General features: G+C 43.7%; 1 long non-coding RNA gene across 1 annotated transcript in view; it reads right to left on the bottom strand.

Moving 5' to 3' along the window:
• The window catches only part of LOC136793534 (uncharacterized), a 61140-nt gene that overhangs the window by 13443 nt on the left and 21637 nt on the right, over positions 1 to 26060 (bottom strand). The window contains exons 3-4 of the long non-coding RNA XR_010838896.1: positions 18870 to 18973; positions 1313 to 1602 (exon numbers count right to left, since the gene is read on the bottom strand). This is a non-coding gene — a long non-coding RNA (uncharacterized lncRNA). The remainder of the gene's footprint in view (positions 1 to 1312; positions 1603 to 18869; positions 18974 to 26060) is intronic.

Raw genomic sequence — 26060 nt, 5'->3', positions numbered from 1 at the left:
AACAGATTTATCAACAACTTGTTTCTTTTGATTCTTTATTGAGACGTTGGCAATCTTACTGGATGTGATGATTTTATCAGCTTATTGATGTTTTAAGGGATGTTTCACTTGTGCTGCTGTAGGGATCCTGGAGGGCACCGGGACGTAAAGGAATTCTCTGATGGAGGAAAGGCAAAGGCAGTCAGCACATGGATCCCCCTGGACTGCGTGACTCAGAGAGGGAGGGGCCGGCAGTAACAGCAGGATATGGAGGCACCACAGCCCAGACTCCTACAGCTCTCTTAGGCCCTGCCAATCCATCAAATATAAATCGTTAGAGACTTTAATAAATATTTTGGTAAATCTGCCAAGTTTGCAGGTTTGAAATACTGAAACATTAAAAGCTTTAAATTTAAAGCATTAAGTTAGCCCTCCAGTGCCCAATGGTCCAGTCAGCCATCAGTGTGTGGTCGACTGGGTTTTAGGGACTTGTTGAGGCCCAGACAGACATTTCCGAGTGGACCTTCAGCACATGTGGCCAAGCCTGGTCTTCAGCGCGCTGCGATTAGCCTTGTCTCTGGCAGTCGCCTGGCTCTGACTTGAGCCCACAGACCTGTTCACTGACCAATGTTTCAGCAGAAGCCACAGAAGCAAAAGGGGGGGGACCTGCTCTCCAGGACTCCACACCTGAGTGGGATTTGGTACAACCTGGAAAAGTTCTGGCCTGAAAATGTCTTAGGTAACATCTCATGTATTAATGCATGTGAGCAGCCTAGAACCCAGTGAGGCTGCTTCTCTCGTTACACTGCAAATGAGGAAACTGAGGCACTGGGAGATTACATGATCTTTTCAAGGACACAGACCAGGCATGATCCACTGCAATTCACACCCACCAGCCCTCTCACAACCGCAGATTTGCTCTTGAAGTTTGTGTTCTACTCTCAACTGGAACTTAAATGGAAACCTTCAAACTAAGAGTTTACAGACACACACACCTACAGGATGGGGCCCCCTGAGCTTGTCCAGTGCTGGCAGGCTCTGTGTGTCCCAGGCTGGGAGCTCAGGCTGGTGCACCTGCACGCAGCCGCCTGCATCCCTCCTCTCGGCATTCCCTCCACGTCCATCCTCCTCTCCCCACAGCTCCGTCCGTCCCTCTACTCCGTGGTCACGCTGGCCTCACTGCAGCCTGATTTCACCACAGCTGTAGTCAGGGCCACGGGATTTCGCAGGGAATCAGTCTCTGATTGTATCCTATGAGTCGTGACCATCTCTCAGCTAATAATAATTATGGCTACCCCTGCACAAGACCTCGAAAATCTCAGAGCTCTTTTACCTGGGAAAGTCCAATCGATCCTTCTCATGGCCTCATTAGGAAAGCTGGTGGCAGTGCTGATTTTCGTCTTCTAGGTAATCCAAGGGCCGGGCAAAGGGACAGAGGGGAGTGGCTCTTTTGCCCTGTGCCTGAAACGTGATGCTGGGCTTCAGTGTGGGGTGAAGCCTGTGGAATATGGACGCTGTGGCTGGTTCTATGTGCACTTTCAGAGACCACCCAGATGGGACAGACGCTTTGCTCCCAATATGCATCATTGCAAAAGGCACAGAATGTAGTCTCTGCAAAAGAATCTGTAAAGAGACAGAGAGGAAGAAGACAAAACAAAGCCAGAAAGGAGAAGGCCCTGCTCAGGAGGCACGTGGAAGTGATTGGAGCCTTAGGGAATCGCCTTGCACCCATGGGAAGTCAAGCAGGTGGTGATGCTGGGGATCTAAGGGGGTTTGAAAGTAATTATCCCCAGTTTATTATTCAGAACAGCATCGTTTATAGCTGAGCAAGAAGAAAGCAAATCCACCTTTCCTGAACTTTGGCTTTCTTGCCTCCACGACGTCTAGACCTGGACTGTAAACTGGGCTGTGAAGACATCTGGATTGGACAGCTGGATCTGGGAGAAAGGCATGCATGCGTCAAGGAAGGATGCAAGCCTGTGTTATCTAGGAGAATCTCACAGCTGCAAGACAGAGACAGAGTGTCTTGGGGTCTTCATTTGTGGCAACTTGAAGGGACAGGGGACTTAAAGGATTAGGGAAAGGCTCTCTGACACCCAGATGCAGGGGCAGGGCTGGGCCTGGAATCAGAGGTCTGCCTCCCAGCTGGGTGCCTGCCAGGACCCTGCAGTCCAGAACGGCCCCTCACTTTATTGATTGATTGATTGATTCATTCATTCATTTATTTATTTTTGGCTGCGTTGGGTCTTTGTTGCTGCGTGCGGGCTTTCTCTAGTTGCGGCAAGTAGGGCCTATACTTTGTTGTGGTGCATGGGCTTCTCATTGCGGTGGTTTCTCTTGTTGCAGAGCATGGGCTCTAGGCCCGTGGGCTTCTGTAGTTGTGGCTTGCAGTCTCTAGAGCGCAGGCTCAGTGGCTGTGGTGCACAGGCTTAGTTGCTCTGCGGCATGTGGGATCTTCCTGGACCAGGGCTCGAACCCGTGTCCCCTGCACTGGCAGGCGGATTTTTAACCACTGCACCACCAGGGAAGTCCCAGCCCTTCACTTTGAAATGCTCCCGGGGTGTGGGCCGACCTGGTCTCAAGCACCTGAGCTCAGCTTCTGCAGCAGGAAGCATGTCTTTCTCTCCAGCCCAGCCTGTGATCCGCCCACACAGTGCAGGACGTGAGGGGGTGTTTTTTCCTTTTGGAAGAAAGTTGGGCTTTGTTTGTTTTCCTTTTTTCCCCCTTTCTCCTTCTCTATTTCTTCACTTAGAACAGACCAGTACCAGGCATGTAATAAGTATTCAAGAAATAGCTGTTAAGTATAGTACTTTATTCTTCTTTTTAAGTAACACCTTTTGTGTTTAGTTATGGAATTAATATGAGTTCAACTGTAGGAACTCTTGAAAATATAGATAAGTATAAAGAGGAAAATAAAAACTCTCTAATTTCCACAACTTGGACAAATACATGTTAACATCTAAACATATCTTCTTCTGGTGTTTTATAGATGCATACATTTACATACATAGTTAACAAAGCTGGGGGGCATCATTTATATAAAGTTTTATATATAGAGATAGATAGATAAATATACTATATATTTGATTTTCACTTATTATTTATATATACTTTTATATATATATATAAATATACAGAGATTTGATTTTCACTTATTATTTTAACAGAAACATTTTCCCCATTTTTTTTTTTTTTTTGGCTGCACCATGGCATGTGGGATCTTAGTTCCCCCACCAGGGATCGAACCTGTGCCCCCTGCACTGGAAGTGAGGAGTCCTAACCACTGGACCACCAGGGAATTCCCCATTTTCCCCACATTATTCAAGTTTCTTAGAAAAAAATGCATCTGAGAGCATGCTCACCATTTCATCATACAATGGGCCGTAATTTATCTAATGCTTCTCTTCCTATAAACACTGCTGCTATGAACAGCACAATGCACAAATCATCATGTGTCCTTGGTGGGGAGTGCGTTCTTTAGGGTCATTCCTAGAATGGAAGTGAGTGGCTTTAGGGCCCTGTGCACACTGCACTCCAGACTGCTCTGAGGACAGTGTGTGTGGGTCTCCGTGATTCGCTCACTTCTCTGGAGCTTGAGAACACTTCAGGAGTGTCAGGCTCCATGGGTACTTAGCAATCTGTGCCTGTGAGCCGTTAAAAATATAAAATAAATAAAGGAAGGTGGAGCAAAGACATGGGATGTGAGAGAGGAAAGAGGCAAAGTGCACACACCAAGAGTCTGGCTTAAGGACAGTGAACTCTTTGTCAGCAACTAGGTCTTCCCAAGGTGTAGACAAGCCGATGCTCCTATAGAGGTGCGTGTGGTCACTTTCCTATGACCGAGTGACTCTGTAAGGCAGTAAAGGGTGTCTATTTCCTTGTAGCCTGGGTAGCTCAATAAGTGTTGATATTAAAATAAATCCCAGTGATTCCTCTACTTTGCTCTGAAAATGATTATGGTTTTCGTTCTCAACAGATAGAAGTACCAATTTCTCAGACCTCCAAAAAAGGACCCTGGCTTATCTTTCAGACCTTATTTTCTACTTATTCACTTGCACAAATTTCAGACTCCAGCTAAGAGAGAAATCTCTCTGTGATCCAATCATGTCCGCCCAGTCCCCCCACCCCCACCATGCCATCACATTTCTACTTCCTGACTGTTGCTGGACCAAATCTCTGCCCCTAGAAGACCCCTTCCTATCATAAGTTCCTCTCACTTCTTGTAGAGGTCCTGATTTCTCAAAACCTGGGATATACTCAAGAGTCTGGTTTTAAGAGTCCCATTTGAGGTCCCTGCTGTGTCAAGAATCAATGGATCACAGCAATCCCACTCTTGGGCATATACTCAGATAAAACTATAATTTGAAAAGATACATGCACCCCTATTTCATAGCAGCACTATTTACAATAGGCAAGACATGGAAACAACGTAAATGTCCATCGACAGATGAATGGATAAAGAAGATGTGGTATATATATATACAATGGAATACTACTCAGCCATAAAAAAGAATGAAATAATGCCATTTGCAGCAACATGAATGGACCTAGAGATTACTATACGAAGCAAAGTAAGTCAGAAAGAGACAGACAAATACCATATGATATCACTTATATATGGAATCTAAAATATGACACAAATGAACACATCTACAAAACAGAAACAGACTCACAGACAAAGAGTTTGGGGTTAATAGATGCAAACTATTATATATAGGATGGATAAACAACAAGGTCCTACTGTATAGCACAGGGAATTATATTCAGTATCCTGTGATAAACCATAACAGAAAAAATATGAAAAAGAATGTATATATAGATATATCTATAACCGATATATGTGTAACTGAGTCACTTTGCTGTATAGCAGAAATTAACACAACATTGTAAATCAATCATACTTCAATAAAATTGAAATTTAAAAACAGAACTGATGGATCAGATGAGTAGCAAAACGTCATACATCCAACACATCATCTAGTAAGAGGAGAAGCAGAACTACTGTGAATGCTGTGTCTCTGCTCAGTCGAGAAGGAAACACAGCAGAGGATGAGATGTAACCGTGCCTAGTACCGGGGGGACAGAGGGAGACCTGTTTAACTTGCCTTAACCATGGCTCTGGGCCCCAGGCTGAACCAAGGTCCTCTCACCTCTGATGAAGATGCTCCTCAATGCAGCTGAGAAATGAGACTTGATATGGAGTGAAATTCAACATTTGGATCTGGGTATCCCCAAATTGAATTTTTTGCTCAGTCTGGACCACTTCCCAATGGAAACAGCAGCACTGACTTGTAACTGGGCTCTCACCCCTAGGACTTCCCATGAACAAAGCTTAGAGTTAGAATTCTGGGGAGACTGTGGGTTGAAACTTCGTTTCTTATGCAGGAGGAGCCCTGGGAACCTGGGTCTGAGAGGCCACAGATGCTCAGGCCAGGCTGAGCAGGTTTAAACCTTTGAACCATCTGCCCATCACAGAGATGGTGAAGAAGGGAGGGGTCCAGCTATGATGCAGAAGAACAGATTCCTGGAACTGAAAATGAGAACAGATGTTTTAAATGGGGATGGAAATGATGGTCTGTGTAGAGGGGAGGGTAACCAGGCAATTCCCAGAGGCGTCAAGGAAACTAAAGCCTCTGCTTGTAAGGACACCAGTCAGAATACTCGTCTTGTAAGGACACTACCCTGACAGCCTTATCATAACTTGATCACCTCTTTAAAGGCTCGATCTCCAAATATAGCTCATGTTCTGAAGTACTGAGGGTTTAGAGGGTCACCATATGAATGTTTTTTGGTGAAGGGGAATGCAGTTCAGTCCATAACAACCACATTGATTGAATTATTATAGTTATACAATATGACTTTTACCTGTCTTAATACAGTACCTCCCTTTCTTCTTCCTTTTCAGAATTATTTAAGGTAGTCGTTTAGTTTTACTCTTTTACCAGGAAAGGAGACAGGTAGTGAGACAGGAGTTGAGAGTTGGAAGCAAAACCTGGAGGAATTCCATGAAGTTCCAGAGAAGCACTATTCAGCTCAGCCAAGGATGAGCTGTTAAGCATTTTGAGCTCTTCAGATCTCTCTCCCCCCACTCCACTTCTCTTTCAATCAAGCTCTTGCTTCAGGTAGAATAGGTCTCTCAGGTCCAGTGGGTAGAAGACCCTACCATTTCTGGAGCAATCTGAATGTGGGAGGGAGTTCTGATTTCCTTTCACCCCAGCCATACTCCTCCGAGTAAACCAGGTAGCAGAGCTCACTGTAGCCTTCCCATGGGTCTTGTGATTCTTTCCCTTTACTGCTACTACTAAAGCTACTATTTAAAAACATTCAATTATTACCTAATTTAATCCTCTCAGTAACCCCGTGAGTTATACATACCCATTCTACAGATGAGGAAACTGAGATTTTCCTAAAGTGACTTTCCTAAAACCTCATTAGTTGGTAGTAGAGCTGAAAATTAATCCCATGCTAGTCTGGTCCAGATCTCATCTTGACCACTGGGTTTATACCCTCCCCTAGCTAAGTAAGAGTGTTGGAGCACTGGGTCCATTGTCCTGGGTGTCCAGGTCTGAAGTAAGATTACTTGCCCAAGGGTTTAGATTCATGGGGCAAGATAGTGACTCCAAGGACTTTCCAACCAAGAGTTTTCTTAAGTCAAGAGGTATAGGGTCAGAAAAGGGGGCATCAAGACACAAATTTGGGAAACTAGTAGGTAGTCGTGTTGGTAGCAAGGGAGTAGATGAGAGGCCAAGCTAGGTTTTCCCTGATTTCTTTCCTACTATGGTGGGTTGATTAGTGTCCCCCACCCCCACCCCATCCCAAATACATGTCTACCTGGAACCTCAGACTATGACCTTATTTAGAGATGAGATCTTTGCAGATGTAACAGTTAAGATGAGGCTATCCTGGATTAGGGTGAGCCCTAAATATGACTTGTGTCCTTATAAGAAAAGGAGTAGACATGCAGAAATACATGTATTATAGAAGCAGAAATGATGCTGCCACAAGCCAAGGGACACCAAGGATTGACTGCAACAACCAGAACCTGAAAGAGGCAAGAAAAGACTTTCCCCTAGAGGCTTTGGAAGCAGTGTGGCTCTGCTGACACCTTGATTTCTGACTCTGTCCTCATGAACCGTGAGACAATAAATTTCTGATGTGTTAAGCTGCCCAATTTGTGGCAATTTGTTATGATAGCCCTAGGACACTAACACACCTACTCAGGAGTGAGAAGGGATATCCCTGTTGAAACAGTTGAGGGGACATTTCCAGATACCTCTAGTTTCTTATTCTTTTGATGACCTGACTTGCGATATTATCTCTGCTTCTTGGCATGTGAGATGCAAATGAAATAAAATCCTAGTCCTGAAGCTGCTTCTCAGGATGTTTGGTTCTGGCTGGGATGGGCTTCTCAAAATGAGCAATGTGTGGAAGGCAGCAGACCCTGCATATTCATATTTGTTGAATGGATGAATTACTGTATGCGTGATGGGTATGGGAAGTAGAAGAGATCATTATACTTCTTTATGGAAATCAGGCCTCTTCATATTTTCCTTTGATTCAGTTGTCTGTAGGAGATGGTCTGGTTTGCTGAAGTGGTAGAGAATGAACTTGATAATCAGATAAACTTCGAGTTACTTGCTGTGTGACTTTGAGCCAATAACTTAGCCTCACTGAGCCTTTGTTTCCTTACCTGTGAATAAAGAGGACAATGCCTGCCTCAAAGGGTTAGTTATCTGAGTACCTGGGCTATCATGTAAGTATACATGGTCACAACTGCTCTAATGGTGACCCACTGGCTCCTCAAGTGGGTGGTGCCGAATGGTAGTACTTGCAATGGCCTTTGGAAATTGGAAGATGCATGCACACATTTTGCGGTGTGTGTCTGTGTGTATTCTTAGGTGTGAGGTGTGTACAAAGTAGTGTGTGTCCATCGAATGGCTGTTCTGAAATAAACCTGAAAAACTGTGACCACTCTCAGCTGTTGCTGAATTCAGCTCTAGAAAAATCCAAGTTTCCCAAGTAGCCCTCTTCTGAGAGTGGAGCGTCAGAGAACTGAGTCACTTAGTCACACATTTTAAATCAATGTAACATTTTCCTCATTCATCCCAGGACTGTCAACACAGCTGTTATGCAACGTAGGTGTAGACAGCTTTCTAAATGGAATGGTAAGTCCACTGGTTTTGGTTTAATAGACACAGTATTAGATGTTTTCCACTTTTGGCTACTGTACTCAATAAATCATCTCCTCTGGAGGAAATATAAAGGAATAAAAAAGAAGAGGGAGAAGAGAAAAGGCATCAATCTTGACTGATAATGATCCCAGGAGCTTCTCTCCCAGGGAGGGGTTTAGGAAGAGCGTGTGAAGGCAAGTGCCAGAGGTGGACACAATTAACCTGTCTCGAGATCTATATGTCAACATTCCTAACACCCAGCTGTGCCCCGGGGAACACACCCCCAAGAGGAGAGGAAGGTGAGGGAGCAGTGGAAAATCTGATGCTGAAGAAAGTGGCTCCAGGTACCTTGGAAGCAGATGCTGGCAAACAAATACTATGCACGACCTGGTCCCCAGCCAATTTCTTAAGCTTCACCAGATCCTATAACCAGAGCAATGTGGCTTCAAGCCTCATCTCGCTGATTTTAAATCCAGACATACACACAAACTATTAGATGACATTGCACTGGTATTTTTATGGCTTCATAAATCCATTCTTTGTCTAATGCCTTAGACACCTTGGACAACTGTTTGGGTGGCTGGGAGGAGGGGGAAGCAAGGAATCCCATACACAAGGCAACGCTGGTATGAAAACTAGATCTGACTCCACTGCCTGTGCTCTTTCTACCCAGTGCACTGCTTGGGAAGTGGCAGAGACTCAAGGCCTTCCATCATCTGACCCTTGCTTCTCTCCTTGGTCGAATTTGCCATAAATCTATACTTGCCTTCCTGGTCTCCAGCCACACGGAATTCCTCACCTTTCATGGATGCACATCAGCACTCAAGTCAATGTCTTTGCACTTGCTGTCCCTTCTATCTGGAACACTTCTCTGTTTAGAATAGCTTTGGCCCTTTTGCCTGCCTGCCACATTTCTGAATAAAGGACAGCCACTTCTGAAAAATTTTCTTCAGCTCCCTTTTCTATCTCCAGGCTTTTCATAACTCCCTTTTCGATCGTAAATCTCTGAGTCTCTGTTTACCTGGCTGCCTACCTCACCTTTCAGCTTTATATCTCCATAGTCAGGAGTATTATTGGGCTCTAGTGGCATTTGACAAAGACTGTTTAATGCACGAAGGAAGTAACGAATGGATAAATCCAATGAAAGCTCTCAGCGGAAGTCCCCAAAGCTTTGGGAAGAGGTGAACTATAATCATTATACATCACACACAACATTACATATCGTGCTGAATAAACCATGACTGAGTCAGGTCTCCCTGAATCAGACTACATGCTCCTTTCTGAGAAGGCAGAATTCTCAGTTTGGGTTATAAATTAAGCATCAGAAATGATCAGCATTGCAGATATCAGCTGGTGTAGTTGATTATCTCACATATCCAAGGAGGGAGTTTAACTCCTAATTCAACTCCTGGCTTAGCATGTGACTTCGAGCAAGTATCTGCTGTTCTTTAATCTTCCCACTCATACGAGAGGGATAAAGACTTTGATCTTTAACTCAAGGACTAATGCTCTGAGCATCTTGGGGGAAAATGCTTGCCACAGGACTATGAACACGCACTCTCATCTCCTGTGGGGCGTGTAGGGTGGCTGAAGTTGTCTCCACTCTTCTCTACCATCTAAGGCAGATAATCTGGATTCCAAATGTCACTGCATGGAAGGTTGCAGTTAGGCGCTTTTTCTGGCTAAGGAAAAGATAGAGTTGGCATTTCTAGAATAGTTTTCACTAGATTGGGGTACAAACTAAGGCCAACACAGCTTTATAGGATTAAATTTGGAGCACTCATCCTGCAAAGCTGTGGGAAAGTCTATCTTCCCCATCTGGCATCACTCTCCCATGATAAATGTGAGAAATCCTTTCTCAGCCCTGGAAGATCAGCCCTGGTGATTATTGTCATCCAGAGGCTCCACTGCTGCAGACACTAAGTTCTGTCAAAGATTCCTCATGCTGAAGGATGGAAAAAGCCCTGAACTCAGTTATGGGTGCTCCACCCCAAGATACCTGGGCCATGGGTGCTGTGGCTTTTGCCTTAGTCACATGCAGTGCCTGGAATGAACCTTTCCCACAGAAAAGCTCATGACATCTAGATGGCAGCTACTCTCAATTAAATAAAGAAAATCACTACAAGTAAATCAAGATGGGATCCTAAGATATTGTTCAAGTAACCTAAAGGAAAGCAAGAAGAGAGAAACAAAAGAATAAGAAATAGAAGAAAACAACAAAATGATAACTTCGGTCCTACCACGACAATAATTGCCTTAAGTGTGAATGATCTAAATGCCAATCAAAAGAGAGAAATTGACAGAGTGGATTTAACAATATGGTCAAAAATATACTATCTACAAGACATATACAAATACAATAACATACAAACATCAAATACAATGAGCTAGGTAGGTTGAAGTACAAAATGGATAAAGATATACCATGAAAACATTAACTAAAAAAGAAGTCAGGAGTGGCTACATTAATATCACATAAAGTAGACTTCAGAGGAAAGAAGAGAGACAAAAAGGGACATCACATAACAATTAAAAAAATATACCACTATGAAGACATAATGATCTTAAATGTGCTTGCACCAAACAACAGAGCCTCAAATACATGAAGCAAAAACTGATAGAGCTGAAAGGTGAATAGGCAAGTCCACAATTACAGTTGGAGACTTAAACACCTACTCGCAGCAATTGATAGAACTACAAGACAGAAAATCAGCAGGCATGTAAGAACTGCACAACTACTATCAACAAACAGGATTTGACTGACATAAGTATTCTACTCAATAACAGCCAAATACACATCATTTTCAAGCACCCATGGAACATTCACCAAGATAGAACCATATGCTGAGTCATAAACAAACCTCAATAAATTTAAAAGACTTGGAATCATACCAAATATGTTTTCTGACCATAATGAAAATCAAAGTAGAAATCAATAACAGAAAGACAACAGGAAAATCTCCAACTTAGAAGTTAACACAGGACTTCCCTGGTGGTTCAGTTGTTAAGAATATGCCTGCCAATGCAGGGGACACAGGTTTGATTCCTGGTCCAGGAAGATCCCATGAGCCGCAGCACAACTAAGCCCATGTGCCACAACTACTGAGCCTGCGCTCTAGAGTCCACGAGCCACAACCACTGAGCCTGTGTGCCACAACTACTGAAGCTCACACGCCCTAGAGCCCGTGCTCCCCAACAAGAGAAGCTACTGCAATGAGAAGTCCATGCACCACAACGAAGAGTAATCCCTGCTTGTCACAACCAGAGAAAGCCCATGTGCGGCAACAAAGACTCAACACAGCCAAAAATAAAATTAATTAATTAAATTTGTTTAAAAAAAAAAGTTAACACAGTTGTAAATAACCCATGGGGCAACAATAAATCTCAAAAGAAGTAAAAAGTATATAGAGCTGAATCAAAATGAAAATATAACACATTAAACTATGTGGGCTGCAGTTAATGCAGTGCTTAGAGAGAAACGTCTTAAATTCTTAGTTTAGAAAAGAGAAAAGTTCTCATCAATAATTTAAGCTTCTACTTCAAGTAACTGGAAAAAAAGAGAGCAAAATAAGCCCAAAAACAAGCAGAAGAAAGAAAATAAAGAAGAGTAGAAATTCACAAAGTTCAAAATAGGAAAATAAATTAAAGAAAATCAATGAAACAAACAACTGGTTCTTCAAAAACATAATAAGTTGATAAAACTCTTGCAAGGCTAACAAGAAAAAAGAGAGAAAACACAACTCATCAATATCAGTTATGAAACAGAGCATGTCACTACAGATTCTGAAGCCATTAAAAGGATAAAAGGGAAGTACTTTGAACAATTTTACTCTCATAAATTCATTAACTTAGAAGAAATGGGTCCAGTCCTCAAAAACCACAAGCTAGGGGCTTCCCTGGTGGCGCAGTGGTTGAGAGTCCACCTGCCGATGCAGGGGACACGGGTTCGTGCCCCCGTCAGGGAAGATCCCACATGCCGCGGAGAAGCTGGGCCCGTGAGCCATGGCCGCTGAGCCTGCGCGTCCGGAGCCTGTGCTCCGCAACGGGAGAGGCCACAACGGTGAGAGGCCTGCGTACCACAAAAAACAACAACAACAACAACAACAACAAAAACCCCACAAAAACCCAGAAGCTAGCAAAACTTAATGAGGATAAAATATTCAACCCAAATAATCCTATAACTTGTGGAATAAATTGAATTCATAAATTAAAAGCTCCTAAAAAACCAAAGACAGTACAAAAAAATTAGGAAACTACAAACTAGTATCTCATGAATTTTGATGCAAAAATCCTCAACAAAGTGAGAGGGAAGCACAAGAGGGAGGGGATATGGGGGTATATGTATACGTATAGCTGATTCACTTTGTTACACAGCAGAAACTAACACAACATTGTAAAGCAATTATACTCCAATAAAGATGCTTAAAAAAATAAAATGCTCATAACTGAAAAATAAATACTAGTAAAGCAAATCCAGTAATGCACAAAATGAGTTACAAACCACCACTAAGTGGGATTTATTTCAGGTGTGCAAGGCTGGTTTAACATTTAAAAGTCATCAGTGTAATATGCCATATCAGCGGCTGAAGAAGAAAATCCATATGAGCATATCAATTGGTGAAAAAAATAATTGACCAGAAAAAAATAAAAGGAAAGAAAAATTCTGTTTCACCGAATAACCAGTATGGGTTGTGCTGGCCTTGTCCAACTGTGGCAAAGGTCAAGATGAACAGTCTTTGGTTCCCTGTCCTTGGAGAAACAGGAAGTCTGGAATGGAGCGGAGATATGCAGAAGGGCGGAGATAGAGCATTTGCATTATGGGCTCAGGAAGGCCAAATCATTTTCTAAATGCCATCTAGCCAGTAATGGAGAATAAGAGTTTTTGATATAGCAAATCCAGAGATCTCTGCACTGGGGTACCCTGGAACTGTACTCCAGATCAAATTATTTCATAAAATTACATACACATACACACACGTGTATGTATATGTCATAGAGATGAAAAATACGTCTCAAGACAAGAAGATAGTGAACACAGCAACTAGAAATCCTTGAAATAATGTGAAGTGGTGACTTTTATTCTTATAGTATTTGGCATCACAGAACGCTTTCATATGCCTAGTTTTACAATGATGGAATTGAAGTTCTGAAGATTGAGTCTTGCCTGAAGTCACACAGCTACTTAAAGGCACAGAGAAAACTAGATCTAGTGACTGGAAGGAAAATTTTTTTACTCTGCAGCTCACAAAAATGTTAATTATGAATGCACTATATGTATTAATTGTATAAGAGAACCCCATGTACTTTTAAAAATGTTAATGCCATGTCAAAATCCAGCCTCACTGTATCATTCGTTGGAATTGTAAAAGGGACTTGTACTGTAAACTGTCCCAAATTCTTTAAAATTATGTAGGAACTGCTTTATAAACACATAGGATTACATCTCATGTATATGATCTCTAATATGAGCATTTCAGCAAATATGGTAAATATTCATAAATATTTAATAATAAAATCTGGGTATTTTCAGAGGGTATGAAAGGGATTGGTTTGGTGGGATTGCCCATATTATTTTAAAAAGTTGTTCATAAAAATGGGAACAACGTCTTAGTTTTCCTTCAGTACATTTTCTCAAAACAAACAGCTGTTCAGAATCCTTCCATGAACTATTCTTTTCACAAGGATTTTGAGCATCTGGAGAAGAAAGCATTTTAAAAATCTTATCAACATTAATGGTGATTTTTCTCTGGGCACAGCTCTGGGCCCTTTCTATATTTTCTTTCTTTCTTTTTTTTTTTAATCTTCACAACACTCTTCCAAGGTAAGTATTACTAATAGTGATATTATTCCAATTTTACAGGCAGGTGAACTCACTGGCTCACACAGCATCACAGGGGGCTGGTGGGAAAGCTGCGACTGGATCAAGAAACCCATGCCCTTTCTCACTCCTATGGTTCCTCCTCTCTACCGTCCCCATCCACCCCTAGCATCGGAGGTCCATGTGACATTACCTTCCAGGATACTACAGGGGGAAAATTTGAAGGGACTGTTCAGAAGGAGGGGTAGACCAGGGCGGTATGTAGAGTTCATGTTCTTGGGCTGATGTAAATGCCTGATATTTTGTAGAAGGAGCCAGGATGGTGACGACTAGCCATTACCTGGGTACACAGCTGAAATTGTGCCCACTGCCATGTAGATCCACCACACACAGCCAGCCAGATACCCCCAAACTTCCACCCTAAAAGGAATGGCTGCTTTGACAGGAGGGATGATCCCAGTTGCACCTGGTTTTGGATCAGTCCACAACTGACATTCATTCCTTTGCTTCATATTTTCCAAAACTTAGGGAGGAACTACAACTAGACCTAAGAGGAACAATAAATGATTAAAGGGAAAATTAAAATTCACCCTTTTAAAGTATACACTTGAATGGTTTTTAGTATATTCACAAGGTTGTGCAACCATCACCAGTATCTAATTCCAGGACATTGCATCACCTCAAAAGAAAATCTATACCCATTTAACAGTTACTCCCCACCCCCACCCTCAAACATCTCCATCCTTGGCAAGGGTAATCTATTTTCTGGCTCTATGGATTTGCCTATTCTGGACACTTCATGTAAAAGGAATCATATATATGTGGTCTTCTATGTCTGGCTTCTTTCACTTAGCATGTTTTCAAGGTTCATCCATATTGTAGCATGTTTCAGTATTTCATTTTTATTGCCAAGTAATATTCCATCTTTGTATATACCACATTTTTTTATCCATTCATCAGTTGATGGGCACTTGGGTTGTTTCCACTTTCTGGCTGTTATGAATAATGTCACTATAAACATTCAAGGAGAAGCTTTTGTGTGCACATATGTTTTAAATTTTCTTGGGCATATACTCAGGAGTGGAATTGCTGGGTCAAATGGTAATTCTATTTTTAACTTTTTCAGAAATTGCTAAACTGTTTTCCAAAGTGACTGCACCATTTTGCATTCCTACCAACAATGTAAAAGTTCCAATTTCTCTTCATCCTTGTCATCTCTTGTTATTGCCTGTTTTTTTTTTATTACAGTTGTCCTAGTGGGTACAAAGTGGTTTTGATTTGCATTTCCCTAAAGATGTTGAGCATCCTTTCAAGTACTCATTGGCAATTTGCTTATCTTCTTTGGAGAAATGTCTATTTAAATCCTTCGCCCATTTTTAAAATTGGGCTATATGTCTGGATACTAGACCCTAATCTGATATAAGATTTACAGATATTTTAGATACTTTCTCCCGCATTGGCTGTCTTTTCGCTTTCTTAATAGTGTCCTTTGATATACAAGTTTTTAATTTCATTGAAGGCTGATTTAACAACTTTTTAATTTTCTTGCATGTGCTTTTGGTATCGTATCTAAAAATTCATTGACAAATCCAAAGTTATTCAGATTTACCCTATGTTTTCTTCTAAGAATTTTATAGTTTTAGCTCTTACATTTGTATCTTTGATCTATTTTGCGTCCATTTTTCTATGGAGTATGAGGGTAGGGGTCCAACTTCATTCTTTCACATGAGGATATCCAGTGGTCCCAGCACCATCTGTTGAGGAGGTTATGCTTTTCCCCACTGAATGGTCTTGACACCCATCTATTGATCATAAATGTAAGGATTTACTTATGGAACCCTTTCATGAGGGAACTTGCCTCTGCTTTTACTTTCCAAGTATGTGACTATCCAGTGATAAGAATGGATGTGAAAATATGTGGTAACCTTATATGTGCTGTGCACATCAGAGGGTGATGACGTTGATGATGAAGACTGGTCAGGTAGAAAATAGAGAGGTCCGGTTTGCCCTCTGCCTCATGGCCAAACAAGTTGGATCTGTGCTCTCAATTTATGATTTTCACATTCTGGGTGCAAAATGCATGTGACCAATGTCTGCATGAACTGAAACAGGACATCAAGGAAGAAGGATGCCTAGAACAGGCAATGTTCTTTGGGGCACAGAGGGATCATAGGACGATGATAAAATAATAAGAAAGGCTGGAGATTTGCTTCCCTGCACACCCGCAGGAAGGAACGAAACATTTACTGCAGCCCCTAAGGGCCTGCGACCCCTTCACCGCAGCTTCCTCTGCAGTGTGCAGTGAGGCCACGTGTCGGAAGGAAAGGGATGTGGAAGCACTTCTTTGTCACAGGACGATGCAGGGCACCTGACTCAGGGTACAGAGGAAGGGAAGTGAGGGCAGGCAGTGCCTCGTCCCTCCCAGCCAGGTTGTATTAGGGGACTGAATGCTGCTCAGCCCCCCTAAGGGGTTGGTTGACTTCGTGAGCCTTGGGTTCGCCAAAAGCTTTCTTGACCTCAGTATTTCCTGGAATAAAGCCCTTTCTTTGGGGTGATTACCCATGATGGGACCCAAATGTAGCATTTTCTACTAAGTGATTTGATGCTAAAATTATAAACTTAAATTATAATTGAAAAATATTTTCAAGAGGAAATCTGGAAGTTGTCAGGGGCATGTCACTGCAATCACAACACTCACAGCTGGCTCATTTAAAAAATGGAGCCAGAAGACTTCTTAAAACAATGACCAAAAGTAAAATGTCCAGGGGTCTTGGCGCAGTAATAGCCAACAGCTTCAGAGAATAGAGAGGCTTACTTTCTCTTGCTGGCCATTCTTGGTGCACCGGAACTGGGCTAGTAATGTCCCTTGTGTCCGCACTGGGGATGAAGGCACCAATAGGATGTACAATGGGACGCATATTGGATGGTATTCTCACCCTGGACCTTACCAGATATAGTCCAAAGTAAAGCACTGCTTTGTGTCTGTGAGTGTGCAGTGCAGTAAAAACAAAACAAACCCCAAATTCATTTTTTTTTTTGGCCTCTGAACCTGAATTAGTGGAGCAATTTCACTACAGAGTAGATGGTCTTTGTTTAGCAAAATACTTTGGTACGGTACACCGTTGCAATGTGAAAGAGGAGGCTCCCAAGATGTTATTTGGAAAGGGACAATGGAAGATATAGTTAAAAGTCATTGTCTAGAAAATCAAAGGGAATGCAGGGGTGGGGAAGGCCAGAGAAGAGAGGACACATCTTAGAGGAGGGGAGAAAAAAAGTGGGGTGGGGGGCGGGGACAACCGCATGGCCCACTTAGAAGAGAGATGTGCAGTGACAAATTCCCAGAGGCACAGGGTGGCTGACTACTTTGAAACACATGGCTAACATACATTAGTTTTATTTTTTTTATTACATGCTACTGACATTTCACCTCCCCCTACCCTCTCAAACCTTTAAGGAGCAGCTAAACTCCTACATCCTTTTGAGGTGGTGGTCTGGAAACACGATATTAGCAGCAAAGGAAAAGAGGTTTCCACCTCCTTTTAGGGGCCATGATCCCAGGAAGTAGTATCTAAAGAAGAGGTCAGAGGTCCTGAAGAGCCCTGCAGTCACCAGAAGCAAAGAGAGCTGAGGGAATGCTTAGAGGAGCCAGGGCTGGTGGGAGGAGCTGGGGCTGGTGGGAGGAGCTGGGGCTGGTGGGAGGGGCCGGGCTGGTGGGAGAGGCAGCTGCCAAGTTACTGTCCAGGAGCACTTTCAGAACCAATCCTATTTGTCTCATCAGAGAAGGAAGTGGGTGGGGCAGGGGAGAGCTACATAGGTATCCTCTCCTTAATGTCATTAAAGCAATGAAAATAGAGAATTGATTCAAAGTAAGAGCAGAAAGCTGGGAAAATTGGTGCTAGTTTTATGGTTGAGAGGCTACAAGTAGTGCTGGATGTTGCTTGGACTTCAGAGGCATGTGAGCTGGGTAATCTTGAAAGGAACAGAGCCTCACAGGACCCCAAACTAAGAAATGGAAGTAAGAATAATGGTCTTGCTGGGAATCATGCCCCCTTTATCCCTCTTCTCCTCACCACTCCCAGAGGGAGAAGCCAATTTCCCCCTTCACCATGGTCACCCAAGGCGTTAAGAGAGCCAGGGGATCTGAATTAAGGAGACCCTATCTAAAGGAGCTCCAGCTCCCTCTGTAGTCCTCTCTTCCTAAACCTGTGCTCTCCCAAGGGCCCCCCAGCTTCTCTCTCTGCTTGTGGCTGCTAGGGAGCCCCTGTTCATGCTACGTGGACCAACTCCCCTCTCACTCTCCAGCATCATGCAAGCCGGCAGCTCTAGGGCAATATCTCAGAAGTGCGTTTGTGGTGGATTCCAACGCAAACTGAGCAGCCCTTTATTTTTTTTAGCAACATGTTCGGAAACGTAGGAAGTGGATGGGTGGGGAGAGGTACAAAGAACCCACCCTGTATGAATCAGATACAGCAGGAGACAATGATTATGTCCTGAAATGGGTAAAAGGAAGTTTTGGTACATACACTGAACTCTCAGCATTCCCTGATTTCTTTCTGATGCCAGGATTGGACAAACTTATTCCTCAGTAGAAGAGGCTTTCTAAGTCAGACAGCAGAAGCACCACATGCCTGGGCTGGGGAAGCCCTCATGGCAAAGATACAGTTTCTCTGACCAATACACTTTGCAGAACCCAAAGGTGACCTTGACAGCTTACCATTGAAAGTCTTCTTTGGTGCTCATTTCACAGCTCAGTGATGACCGCCTTTGTTAGCTGGTGTCTTGACTTTCTCAGTCCAAACTTTCCTGTCCCCTACCCTCTTCTGCCACGCCAGGCATCTAAAGCCTTCTCAAGCTTCTTAAAAGGGTCAGAGGCTGTAATGCAGCTACCTGGGGTGCCTTACCTGCCTGGAAGACTCAGTCCCGTCCTTCACTTGCTCTGCTTTATTTTTTTCTGTCCTTCCTCCAGATTATGAGCTCCTCAAGGACAGTAACTTGCTGGAGGTACCTGGGCATAAAAACATTTTGTTGAATGAGTGATCCTGTGCTGTTGGTTGTTGTACATGTACGCACACACACGCATTAGTCAGTGTTTACTGACTTTACCAAGCGCCAGGCATTTTGCTGAGCATTTTATATGCATCTTCTCGTTTCATCCTAAAAACAAATCATCCCAATTTAAAACCAAGAAACAAAGTAATTGACCTAAAGTCAAACAACTTGTAAGTAGCAGAGTCACGACTCTGACCAGATTCATCCACCTGCCCTCCAGAGTTGTTTGAAGGTAGAAAACTTCAGAAATCATTCTAAGAGAATTGGAGACGAAATCCAGTGAGCTGTACAGTTCAGGGAATGTGTGTGAGCTTATTCACTGTGTGACTTTGAACCTGAGCCTCAGTGTCTTCTATCTATAAAATGGGGATAAGGGTTTTGAACAACAGGCTTTTGTACGAATTAAATAGGCTAATGTTAACAGGTCTTACCAAACCTCCTGATCAGGGCTAGCACTAGGGTGAAGCCAGCCGGCCACCCACCAAGGGCCCAACTTTTAAAGAAGGTGTTCTCTCTCAGGAGCCGACCTCCACCCAGCACGACCTTGAGCTTGAGCGCCTGTGTATGCCTCACCCTAGTCCTGTTCCTGGCCCGCAGGAGGTGAGGAGTCATTATCAGCGCCTCTTTCTTACTTCTCCTTAATAAAGCTGAGTTTTCTTAGGCACCAAGGTGGAATTGTTCTATCTGTGGGAGGAGCTATTTCCTCCAATCATCTCTCTTTCCTTGTAGTCATACATACCTCAGTACTATTACTGTATTTATTAGGAAAACCCCCTGACCCCAGAACTACCTTCATATCTTCATGCAGTTTCTGCACATGGGAGGAGTGGTTTACAGTGGGTCTAGTTTTCTATGGTAGCTGAAAGGGTGTCCTTGTGCAGATGTGGTCCCAGGCACATCAGTCTCTTCAGGAATCACGCTTTCCTTTCCATTTCTAGAACCTTCGCAGCTTACCCCAGACATAGGGTTCTTACCAAGGCTTCAGCAGAAACTCTTCCCTGGGCTGTGGATGCCGTGCTTGTGCCTTCAGCCCTGTGCTGGGCCTGAGGTTTTTGACTCCTCTTTAACTGTTGGACACACAGGTAGCTCTGGGGCCACGTTGGAACGACAGCCAGGCCCTGGTTGCCACAAAGCTGCTGAACGACATCTGGGTTCTCTGGGAATCATTGCCGTGCAGAGCTGTAAGGGAAAGGCCGCTGGCTGCTGGGTGGAGGAGATCGGGCAGGCGGTGCGCCACGTGCCCCCAGGACTGGAAGCAGCTGCAGGAACGGGGGCTCAGTGCCGGCTGGAGGAGGGGCTCCTGGCCCCTCGTTGGGAGCTCTGTGTGTCCATAAAGTAAATGTGAGGATAGGCCTCGGGGAGTTTAAAAAAATATTCAATCTTTGTATTTTGTTAGCATTCACTCAAGATTTTCATCCTTCCCCTCTCTCTCTCTCCCTCTTGTTCTTAATAAAATGGCATATTTTTTTCCTAGAAATTTCTGAAATGTAGCTTGAGAAATAAACCTGCCCAAGGACAGAAGAAATTAAGTTATATGGCTAATGCCCCTTTCTGGTTTTGGAAATATTTCTTTGGGCATTTATTCCTGTTTGCTCTTCCTGTCTTGAAAAGCCAAACAAGAAAATGGAGCTCCGATTCTCGATGCAAGCTCTCTATCACTCTGTCCAGCAGAAATGTGTGAACCACACATGGGAGCCACACCTGTTATTTTCAGTTTTCTTATAGCCACATCCGGAAGAGTGAAAAAAGAAACAGTGAAATTAATGTTCATAATATATTTGCTTCAACTCAATATTTCATATGTTGAAAATAATATTTCAACGTATGATCAATACAAAAATTATTAATGATATATTTTACATTTACACAAAACCCATGTGCATTTCACACTTACAGCACATCTGCATTTCAGCTGGCCACATTTCCAGTGCTCTGTAGCCACATGTGGCTAGTGACTTCCATACTAGACACTGGGCTGCACAGTTCTAGATTCTCGTATCCACTGAGTTAGAACCACCATGCCTGGCAAGGCAGCGTGATGGATTCAGGCAGACCCGGCCCACCAGTTGCCACATGATGGTGTGTCACTTTGAGCAAGTGACTTGAGCATGCCGCGCCTCAGTCTTTCTCATCTATAAATGAGAATAGCATCTCTATCTCCTAAGTCTGTTACAAGGATGTAAAACATTGCTGAATTCAAAGTTACAAATGCATAGTCAATGAGTGTTGATCACTGTTATCAGTACTAGCAGTAACAGCATCCAGGTGCGGATCTCAGAGACAACGGGTCTATAATGCGAGTGATCATCTCAGGACGTGGTGGGAGACTTGGGAGGGATGTTCGACATCATCCAGTCCCAGCCATTCATCACGTAAGCAAGAAGACTGAGGCCCAGAGAAAAGAAGTGATGCTGCAACACCACGTGGCAGGTTAGAGTGGACCCCTGGCATCTAGTCACATGTTCTCACATATTCCTCCACCTCCCAAGGGCACATATTTAGGCTCTGACATCAATTCCACATTTTTTATTTTATTTATTTATGTTTTTATTGAAGTATAGTTGATGTACAATATTATATAAATTACAGGTGTACAATACAGTGATTCACAATTTTTAAAGGTTATACTCCATTTATATTATGATTATTTAAGGAGAGATAAAAGTTCTCACTTTTAATGTATTATACATTAATATGTATTATAGTATATAATAAGTATAGTCTAGTAGATAGCATGAAATATAGTACAGTCCAGTATATAGTGTGTACTATATATTATAAAATAAATCTAAAACAGTAACTATCTTGTATAAGATCCTTGTCATACATACCATACACATAGCACACATATTCGGGCATACCCTGAAGAAATGGATGTTATTTCTATTAAAAACAAAAGGTGTAAGAAGACATAATAGTATGAAATCAGCGCAGGACAATTTATGAATAATATCAGGAAGTCTTTGTTAAGTGTGCCATCTATTATTAGACTAAAATAGCCTCCCCAGGGACACAGAGGAGGCCCCATGACTTGAGACATTTCAGCCAGGACAAGGCACTGCTAAGCACAGAGAGAAACAAAGTGCCCCCCTCCCAGGGGATGCTCCCAGGGACAAAGCTTGAGTCCTAGCCTCCTTTCTGAGTCTAGGATGTAGAGTAGAAGTTTGAGCCCGAACACAGCATGCTTCTGTGTGCAGCAACCTCACCTTAGTGTCCAACCGTGTGAGCTGAGCTATAGGCTTAGAAAATACTAAGGGCAACTTAAAAGATTAACATCTTTTAAGTGTCAGAACCCCACAGCAGGGCAGGGGAGCACGAAGGCAATTACTAGCTGCATGTAGAGATATGTGATGGGCTCAGTGTCTCTGGATTTCTGTGAGGTGTGTGACAAGGTGACATGTGGAAGCTTTTTGATCAATCTAAAGATGACAGAACAAGAGCCTCATGGGCCCCTCATGAAAGCTTTGGTAGTTGATTGAACAATCTCTCACGAAGAGGAGTGATGAATGTGGGCCCAAGGGAGCTCTCTAGGAGCTGTGCAGTCTCCTTAAATAAATATTAAGATGGATTGTGGTAACGAGAGGCACTAGGATAGAAAGGCTGCCTGCCAAACTCACTAAATTTTTTTGGAAAGCACTACAGATATACTGGATATCCAAAAAAAAAAAAAAATCACATCCCAAATGATGATACAAAAATTGTGAAGAAACACCAAGATTGAACAACAGTAATAGCAACTGCCTGGCATGTAATATTCAATAGGAATGAAATGCTTGCTGGCTCAGTTAATGGATGGGATTAATTAATAGCATTTATAAAAATAAAAAGTTGAACATAAACTCAAAGTGTGTTGGAAGTGCGAAGGTTGTGTCCCATCAACTGCTGTGACCTCCACTGTGTGCCCAAGTCCAGCCGTCAGCCTTGGGAGGTGCCATCTCATCTTGTGCACTGGTCAGACCCTGCCTACAGGGTCAGGTGGGCTTCTGGGCACCACTGTGTGAGAGAGGGTTGGAGAAATGAATTGTGTCTGGAAGCGAGGGATCCAAATGGTGACGTCACATCACAGCCTGATGGCTGAAGGACTTAGGGAGGTTTAGAAAGAGGGGAGGAACTGGGGTTAGGTGATGGTTGGGCTCAAATTCCTGAAGGACTGTCGTGAGAAACAGAACTATTTTTGCTCAGGGTGACTTAAAAGGACAGAGTCGGGGAAGTGGAACAAGTGATAAAGGGCAGATATTGGCTTAACATAGGGAGCTATTTCCAATGGTCGGAGTTGACAACAGTGGAATGGAATGCTGACGAACTCCCCGTCACTGCAAGTGTTCAATCAGAGGCTGAACAGTTACTTCCCGTGTTTGGCACAAGCAGATTCGATTCACGCCTGTGGTGGACGATCAGACTGGTTTGTATCCTCCTTAGGGTTGAGTCTAGAGGAAGGCTGCGACCTTGCTGGCCCAGGCAGCAGAAGAAGCCATTGCCAGCAGAGGGCGTGCTTACTGATGACCGGTGCCTGGGCTGCCTGGACCACTGGCTGGTGTTTGTTGTAAGGAGACGTGATGGGATTCGAAGTGAAAACAGCTGGCAGGGGCCTGGTCACCGGGTCCAGAGAGAAGCTGATGAAGCAGGCAGGGTCCAGGGTGAAGAAACTTGTTCACCTGAGCTAGGGGGCCACGGGTTTCTAGCGCTGGCATGATTGCAAAGGCCTGAAGGCCACAGGCGGCTGTGGTCAATAGGTGAAGTGGGCTGGGAGGGGCCATGGGAGAGCTTGGGGCCCCTCTGGAGGGGACAGTGGCCACTCAACTCCAGACCACCCACTCCTGCCCCTTCCTCTGTGCAGCATGTCAGGAACTCTTACTAAACCACAGTCCTTGCATTTCTCACGTTTCCACTTTATTTGGAGTTTTTTTCCATACACCGTTCTCTTCAGGCCTGCCTTCTTTCTCCCCTGCCCCCAGTTGGGTCCCCTCCATATCCACACACTCCTGGTCTCAAGATGGGCACCTACAGGCAGTGGGGGAAAGGGGGTTTCTCCCCCTGGCCCTCTGGGAATCAGCTGCTCAGAAATGAACCCTCTGACTCTGTGTACATCTCGTGCTAAGAGGTGAAGAGAAGCCAATCAGCCCTAGAGGCAAAAAAACCGTCTTTTCGGTGCCACCCTCTCTGGTTTCCTTAGTGGCTTTTCACTTTTACACACCTTAACGTGAAAATTCCTCTGCAGGTTTCCCTGGGGGCAAGCCCAGTCGAGTCACACCTGGACTGCACTATTAGACACCAGCACCCTGCTTCCCACCGGTTTAGCAAACCCCACCATCTCAAGTGCCTTCCCCACAGGGAAAAAGGGGATGAAGGGAAGTGAGACTCATATTGAGTCTCCCAGGGCCAAGTCTCTGTGTCAGTCACATCAGGCAGTCAAGTTTTTACGGAGACGTCTGGCCCTTGCTGGGGCCCATTTCATCTTTATGAAATGTGTCCCTTTCCCTCGGCCCCCTAGCCCACCCTCCCTCACCGTGTGTCCAGTGGGCAGCAAAGGTGGTACTTCTGCTGATGACCCAACCTGTGGGAGAGTCCGGCTTATGAAAGCGGGCAGCCTGACTTCAGGCTTTCATTTGTGGACTGAATAAGCAGGCGGGGTTTCTCCCCATCACCCAGAATCCTCAGCACCAAACTAGGAATAGTCTGCACCAGGAAGAGAGTCAGGGTGTCTTTATCTGGGGTCAGGAGGCTGCATGGGGAGGTGAAGAGCTGAAATTCCTCCATGCACACCAGGACCAGTTCACTTGATCAGGGGTGCCTCTCTCTCTCTCTCTCTCTCTCTCTCTCTCTCTCTCTCTCTCTCTCACACACACACACACACACACACACACGCAAAACCACATGGATTATTCCTCTAAAAAGTTCTCTGATTTTTTGAACCACATGATGTTTTCAGTGGATAAACTGTTTATGATTCAAAAGGGCCACAGTTCATTAGACTTGGCTTGTTACAAACTGACTTTTTCCACTTTCTCTAGGCAGCCAGCAGCGCCCAAATGAGCAGCGCCACAGTGCCCGTTTGTACCTGACAGAGCTGCACGATTGCGTCTGTTCTGCCCTTAAACTTCCCCACGGCAGAGCCCTGGAAACTAGACCGTGGACCAGAGGAGGAGTAATGACAGCCAATGAAAGCGGAGCCAAGGCAGTTCTCCAAAGCAAGTCGCTTACAGACTGAGGGGGACATTTATCAAAATCCAAATAGTCCACACGCCTTCCATCATAACCAGCCAACCCCAACTGTAACCCTTGATTTTTTGGGGAAAAAAAAGTAAACACAGCATCCAGCTACAACGCTATACTTTTAAACAAGTTATTATGTAAACAATTTGGAAGATTTCTGCCAACGATTCACTGGGAAAAATGAAGAGGGCTTGTAAGTTCCAGATTTTTTTTTTTTTTAATTAGCAGAGGACTCGTCTATTTGTTTGTGTTATGAAGATTTAATCAGCTAGGTAGGCCCAAAGCAAAGGCTGTCCCTCCGCTTCCCTTTCCCATGTTGAAGTCTTTACTCTCTATTTCTTATTTCTGGGCATTATTGAATTACCTTAGAGCCTCATGATGGATTGAGTTAATTATTCACACAAGAGGCACAGGTAAAACATCCGATAGGACACTGAAGCTTAATGGGGACAACTGCTTAGAGGTCCAAAAATATATCCCATTTGTACAGGGCTTGGGCCGGGGTTGGGAGTGGGACTTACCTCGTGTTAATCAGAAGCACAAGAAGTTAGTAGATAACCCAAGTATCTATTGTTAATGCGATCTGGGAGTGTAATGTCTCATACTCTTGTGGACTCGGTTGACATATTCTTTTTTCTGAGCTGACCAAATTCAAGCCAAAAGGTTGTATTCTGTGCACTGCCCCCTGGATGAGCCCTGGGTGTTGTTGTGGCTCAGAGGCAGATGAGATGATGATGGGAAAGGCTGAGTAAATAGCTAAAATGTCAACAAAAGATTTTATCATCACCCATCAACAATGATTAATAGGCTCATAGCTTTTATGAGCCACC

The sequence above is a fragment of the Kogia breviceps genome, chromosome 2 (assembly GCF_026419965.1).
Source record: "Kogia breviceps isolate mKogBre1 chromosome 2, mKogBre1 haplotype 1, whole genome shotgun sequence".
NCBI lineage: Eukaryota > Metazoa > Chordata > Mammalia > Artiodactyla > Physeteridae > Kogia > Kogia breviceps.
Note: the sequence above shows the minus strand (reverse complement) of the source record. Positions and strands in the feature narration are given on the sequence as shown.